The sequence below is a fragment of the Rattus norvegicus genome, chromosome 8 (assembly GCF_021556685.1).
Source record: "Rattus norvegicus strain SHRSP/BbbUtx chromosome 8, alternate assembly SHRSP_T2T, whole genome shotgun sequence".
Taxonomy (NCBI): domain Eukaryota; kingdom Metazoa; phylum Chordata; class Mammalia; order Rodentia; family Muridae; genus Rattus; species Rattus norvegicus.
The window spans coordinates 131,157,773-131,165,000 of record NC_141541.1 but is presented as its reverse complement, the minus strand read 5'-3'; the positions used below and the strand labels follow the sequence as shown (position 1 = coordinate 131,165,000).

General features: G+C 44.5%; 1 protein-coding gene across 5 annotated transcripts in view; it reads left to right on the top strand.

The window, feature by feature from the left end:
- Fyco1 (FYVE and coiled-coil domain autophagy adaptor 1) overlaps window positions 1-7,228 on the top strand; it is a 67,684-nt gene that overhangs the window by 32,837 nt on the left and 27,619 nt on the right.

The following is a 7,228-nucleotide window of genomic DNA, read 5'->3' as shown; positions in this document are numbered from 1 at the left end:
TTGATTCAGCGTCTTAACTTAGGCCAGCCTTTGGATTGGGCAGCTGTATTAGTCAGTCAGCTCAGGCTGCACAGCAAGAGACCACAGGTCGAATGACTTAAAACTATGGACGTGTAACTTACTACTATTCTGAAGACTGGATGTCAAAGATCACAGTACAGGCAGAGATGGCTTCTTCTCCCTTGGTTTGCAGATGGCTACCTTCTGGCAGCATCTTTATGTGACCATCATGGATGTGTTCTTCTGTGTCCCTTAATCTCCATTTCATGCCAAGGCACGGGTACATTTTTAATTTAATCACCTCCTTAAAGGCTGTTGCAATTAAAATCAACCCTATTATAATGAAAATCATAGGTGTGATTTAATTTAAACAAATCTAATAACTTAATTTAAATAAATTAAAACCAAAGCTTCTCATTTCCACACCTAAGATAGCTCCTATTCACGTTGCTTCTGTGACTTTGGACCAATTCTCTCCTTTCTGAAACACTTCTCTGACAACATCCTGGTCAGTAATCTTCAGTGTTCGTGCTGACCCCCACGACCCAAGGATCCCCAGGGTATATATCTTCTCTTCCTTGAGCAGTAGACTGTGATGTACTGATTCTCTGTGAATACATGAGCCAGAATAAACCTTTCCTCCCTTAAATTACTCCTTCCAAGTATTTTGCGATGAAAACAGTAGCTGTCATGGAAAATCGGGGTTGTTATGATTAAGTCTGACTGTGGTTTAAGGCCTTTGAGAAAGAACGTGGAAAGCCGGCTGTAAGCAGAGCTTAATGAGCTGTTTTCATGGTTATTCTCAAGGCCAGAACGCCACTAGAAATGTGTACAGTATAGACTGTGCCGTAAAGTTTTGGTTGGAAACAGGGACTCTATCAGGAAAAACTTAGCCATGTGTTACTTGTGTCCTGAAACCTTGAGTGATGGAACGTAAAAGTCATAGGCGAGGGGCTGGAGAAGCAGCTCAGCAGTTGAAAGGACTGACTGCTCTTGCAAAGGACCCAGGTTTCCAGCACTCACCAGACACTAGATAACCATCTGTAACTCTAGTTCCAGAGTATGATATCCTCTGGCTACCATGGCAACCTGCACACAAATGATACATATGACCTCATGTAGTCTACACACACATACATTAAGAAAGCAGATTAGTTTTATTTATATTCTGCCCTGCACTCTTTGCTTCCTGATCCATGCCATATGAACAAGCATTGACCTCTCACTTCACACTCCTGCCAAGCATGACATTCATCTGTAGCATGGTTACTACTCTCTAATTTTAGCCCAGTTTGCAAGCATTGAGGGGAGGGAGTATGTATGACATAAAAGTATTTAGCTTGGCAAGGAAAGAAATACAATTATATTTAAAGATGTGGACAAAGAAAGTGGGGATGAAGTAACTAAAACCGTTAGAGGCTAATGCCATTAAAAGGAGAGAGCTGCTTTGCACTGGGACAGTAGGAAGGAAAGGGGCCTAAGGGGCCCCTCACTGAAGGCTTCAGCGTATAAGGATGGAACTGTATTTGACTATTCTGTTAAAGGTGAATGTCTGGAAAGATTCAGGAGTGATCTTCTCTAAAATTATCATCTAGGAAGTGTTTTTCCAGGTGTAGCTACACAGACACTCTGCTACTTCATCTGTGGTCCAAGAAGACCCAGGTACATATCAAGCTGGCAACAGAACTTGACATTATCCACGTGGTGCTGGCTTTGTGAGCGTTGTAGAATGCAGGAGTGGCAGGTAATGGCGGTGTGCACTAAGGTTCTAGAGAAAACCCTGGACAGCCAGGCGGTAGATAACAAGGTCAGAGTCTCTGGCAGCGTATGAGTGGACTGTACATGAAAATGGGAGGGTAAAGCCTAAATTGCAGTGGAGACCCCAGTATACTGGAGATACCAGGAATGTAGAACATTTGCCAAGGAAAGCAACAGGCATCTAGTAGAACCAATCCAATAGAGAGCCCGTGTGTGCGATAGGTAAGAATTTCACCTACCCCTGGTTCCAGCATGAGTTCTCTGCTTCCAAGGCCAATGCTGTGTAAATACGTCTAGATGACTGTTAAGATGCCATGTCCCTGCTGAGGAACTGATACTCTCTGAGCCAAAATAAATCCTTAAGTTGCTTCCATCAGATATTTTATAACAGCAATGAGGGAAGCAGCAAATACAGTCTCAAAAGCCCAACTCTTCTTGTGGTGAAAGACTTCTGGGAGGTTCATGATGACTCACAGGGAGATCTCTGACCTGCCCAGAATCCAGAATAGGACCAGGAGTCACCTGTCACCTTTATCATGTCAATTTTTGCCACATGGGAGAAGCTGCACTTAATCTTCACGAGGGTATTAGCCTAGATTTTAGGCTTGCGTATTACAACACTTGTGTGTCCTCCGACTGTAGCACTGAATTCACTCATGGACAAAGCTTTTCATTACCAAACACAAGATAGCTCCTGTTTACTGTTGCTTCCGTGACTTTGGACCAATTCTCTTCTTTCTAAAACACTTCTTTGACATATACTTGGTCAGTAGTCATCAGCATTCACCCTGACCCCCGTGACCCAGTGGTCCCAGGATTTATTCTCTTCCTCTTAGCAGTTAACTACATTCTGCTGTTGGTCCCTGGCAAGATGCATGAGTAGATGTGTGAGTAGACTTAGAGCTAGGAGTGCCAAGAGGATGCCATTGGTTTTAAAGTGTCTTCTCACAGACACCTGTAACTGTATGAGGTGACTTCTCTAGCTTCCTCCCCCATCTTTCACCTTCCTCTTTCCTAGTAGGAACAGAAACAGAAAGCTCCCAGACTGCTGACCAGTATGTATAGTTTTTGGTCTTGGGAAATCAGGAACTTTTCTGGAGAAAGAAAACTGCCAGTACTGTATCCCACAGATCTGGAATTGACTGATAGGAACCTGTTGTCCTTGAATCTCACCTTTGCGAGCGAAGAACTACCTTCCTACACTCTAGATTGTATGTTAGCATGTATGGGAGCTTTTCCTTAGCCTTCCTTTTCTTCCCCTGTTTAAACTTCAGTCAAAGACATCAAAAGTCTAAGAAAGTATGAGAAAGAGAGCCCTAGACTTGCACCACCATTCCTCACAGGAAACTTAGAGGTAAAGGTAAACAATCTTGGCTGGAGAGATGGCTCAGTGGTTAAGAGCACTGACTGCTCTTCCAGAGGTCCAGGGTTCAAATCCCACCAACCACATGGTGGCTCACAACCATCTGTAATGAGATCTGATGCCCTCTTCTGGTGTGTCTGAAGACAGCTACAGTGTACTTATATATAAATAAGTAAATCTTTTGAAAAAACAAAAAGGTAAACAATCTGAGGAACAATGTAATGTTAAAGGAATTAAGCTTTGGCTCTTCCTGGAAATGATAGAACAAGAAAAAGTCTCCAAATCCACCCTCCCAGAGAAACCTAACAGGATCTCCTGTTGACAGCTACCCTTCTTTTGCCATTCTGGTTTATCTTGAATGGTGACACTTAATAGGAGTACAGCCCTCACCTGCAGCAGATAGATGTCTATACCCTCTCCTTCAGTGTCCTAGACGCCACTACCCAGATTCCCAGTTCTCAGAGCTAAGGTGATAGGTAGTTGGTTCCCTTGGTCTCTGCCCAGCTCACCCCCAGCCAAAGCCTCCCAGACATGGCCTGCTCTCAGGGTGCCAGATATATAGGCCAGTCAGGGTGAATAGCATAAACTCCAGACCCAAACAAGCCTTCAGGCCCTATGGCCATGGTAAATGCAGCCTCTGAATACAGATCCTTTAAGTTGTGCAAGGGATGCTAAAATACCTTACTCTCCCTTAAGGCAATCAGAGCCAGTACCTGAACGAGAAACCTCCTGCGGACAGATGTGATTTTCCTGATGTTGATGCTGAATTTTGATGTCAGCCTGTGCTGTGCATATCTACTGTGTACACATGCTTCTCAGTATTTTCAACTTATAGCCTCATCATCCTTTAAAAAAAACCTTCCTCAGGCACCCAAATTACACTAAATGATCTGAAACCTTCCCTCAGAGCCTGCTTGCCAATCACTTCAGAACTAGGGCTTTGCGGCTAGAGTGCTTAACAGAACTGTGGTCACCAGCCAAGAGATCTGATGCCTGCTATCTTAGAAGCAAAACAAGAACAGGATATGGTGATCATGGTTAAAGTTCAAAAGCCACTCCGTGCCTGTGTTAACCCAAAACCTGTGACTACAGAAGAGTACAGAGCTGTCAGGCCCTTTGTGTGGTATAACACCTATCTGAAAGCTCTGTGGCCAGTGTTTAGGAGCAGAGCAGCTGCAAACAAGGTCCACCCCTCACTCAGTTCTCCTCTGAAAGTGGAAATGATAGTCCCAAGCTGCCTGTAGAGCAGCACTAGTAACTGTGGGCCTGTGCACTATGCACTGGGCACCTGTGCAAGAGGCTACTTTGAAAGCCCCGTGGAAGGTGGGATGACTCACAGCTTCTGTATTCTGTGCTCCTTTTCTGCCTTGTGGCACTCTCTCCTCATCCAAGACACCAAGAATTTCTGGGTAATCAGATGGGTCCCTAGAAGCGAGTCACCATGCATTCACCTCTCTGAAAAGAGACATGTCTGACCTTCATGTGTCTAACTGGAGCCAGAACCCATAAGCACTTCTACCATCCTCTGTAATGAGGAGCCCAGTGGGAGGGGAATAGTCTTTGTTCTCAGGCCTGAAACACATCTAGGACATCTGAATTCAAGCAGGGTCCATGTTTATCTGGCTCCAACCCCCACTCCACATAGCAGCCCAGCCTTTGATATAATCCCCTGCTGTGAGCAAGGAGAGCCAAAGGTGGGGGAAAGAAATGGTGAGTGCTCGAGACCTCTAATACCTCTGAGGAAAAGGAGCCTGCAGCAATAGCCTCTGTGCAGGTAGCCTGCAGGCCAGACACACACCCTCTAACTAACATGCTGGGTTTGGGGGGTTTGGTTTGGTTTGGTATGTATGGATATTTATTGCTAATGACGGTGTAAATACAGGAGGAGATAGTAATCTGCCTCAGGTATTGTAAGACACCCAGAGAATGGGGTAAATAGTGGCTGAGGAGGCAGAGAGAAGGAAGGTTCTGTTGCTGTGTTTTCTTGGCAACAGACAAGCAAACTTTTCTAAACTGCAAAAGGCCAGCATGACATTCCTGTGGGGACCCTGAAGGAGGGCATGATCCAGCAAGTTTTCCCATCTCATCTTCACTTCTTCACTGGATGGACAGCTGGTCAGACATAACCCAGAGAGCATTGCCACTTAGCAGTGTGAATTGATGAGCCAGGCCTTGCAAAAGGCTTTATTGGATTGCCTATGGTGGCACTATCTCTGAGTGCTGAGTATCCAGCCATACCTCTAGAATACCTGTGTAGATTGCTACAGGGCCCTATCACCTTACTCATCTTTCTTCTCATTGAGAGCCTACATATCCTGAGCTGGGATATTAGAGAAGTCAGATATGAAGGAAGGGCTCTCAACCCCTCTCCGTCAGCAATGTTACAAATAGAGATGAATGCACTGAAGGTTAAGCTTATCAACCCTGCATAAGGCAGCCTAGTTGTTTTTTTTTTTTTCTTTTTTTTTTTTTTTTTATTAACTTGAGTATTTCTTATATACATTTCAAGTGTTATTACCTTTCCCGGTTTCCGGACAAACATCACCCTCCCCCCTCCCCTTCCTTATGGGTGTTCCCCTCCCAAACCTCCCCCCATTGCCACCCTCCCCGCATAGTCTAGTTCACTGGGGGTTCAGTCTTAGCAGGACCCAGGGCTTCCCCTTCCACTGGTGCTCTTACTAGGATATTCATTGCTACCTATGAGGTCAGAGTCCAGGGTCAGTCCATGTATAGTCTTTAGGTAGTGGCTTAGTCCCTGGAAGCTCTGGTTGCTTGACATTGTTGTACTTTTGGGGTCTCGAGCACCTTCAAGCTCTTCCAGTTCTTTCTCTGATTCCTTCAACGGGGGACCTATTCTCAGTTCAGTGGTTTGCTGCTGGCATTCGCCTCTGTATTTGCTGTATTCTCAGCCTAGTTGTTTTGAGTAAGCACTTGGTGTTGCATGTCGCTTGAACATAGCAAGGAAGCATACCACAGCTCTTACATGTATGTTTGATAAAATGGTGCATGGGACCATGGACCATGACTGTACTCCAAGGTGTCATGATTTTTTTTGAGCCAGAATTCATGTGGCATCCTTGCATGTCTAGAAAAAAGACTCACAACAACCTGTGTCACTATACCCACCCTTAGAGTTAGCATAAGGAACCTCTACTATATCTTCTAAGAAATAACTTCTGCCAGTTTGAAGATCTTTCACCCACAAATTAGATTGTGTTGTTTTTTTTTTATTTGGTTTGTTTTGAGACAGATCCTGTGTAGCCTAAGTTGTCCTCAAACTTTCTCAAGCTGAGAATAACCTTAAACTTTTGATCCTCCTTCCTTTACCTCCCAAATACTGGGATAATAGGTATGTTATACCTAGTGCTGGGGTTCAAACCCTGGGCAAGTATCTACCAACTGAGCGACCACCTCAGCCAGTGCTAGGTGTTTGGTATGTATTATCTCAAGTTCTCCTCAAATCAACTGAGAGATCTGTGCTTTCTCACTAAAAAGAAATGGCGAAAGGTTAAGAGATTTGTTCAGGTTAAGTATGCTAGCATGTCTTTAACTCCACACTTGATCAGAGGCAAGTGGATCTCTGTGAGTTCAAGACCAAGCTGGTCTACAAAGCAAGTTCCATACTGGTCATGGCTGTATAGTAAGGAAGGAAGGAGAGAGAAAGGGAAGGAGTTAGAGCCATGGGTGCAAGCTTGCTGAGAGGTTGAGGTTGATTTGTTTCATTGAAGTTGTACCTAGTGAAGAGCAGGGAGGCAGCACTAGGCTGCTCTCTCTAGGCCCTGAGCCCAGGGTTATCCAGCCTCCTGTTCATTTTCTCAGCCTTTCTAGGTACATGTTCTTATTTAGGTGAATGATTTGGTGGTACAAATACCCAACAAGTACCTGTAGTCCTATTCATCTGGTTTTCAGGATCTAGTCAGCATCAGTCTAGTCTGGCATGTAAAATCACCTCATCCTGGAGCAGTATACAGAGGTTGAACAAATGCACCCCACATCTTGGGCAGAAGCAGGAAACCACTATGAAAGCAAGATTGTTACTATTGGTATAATCCATATCCTTCATAGATCACTGCCCCCCAAGTTTAGTTTTAGCTTATTTCCTTTATT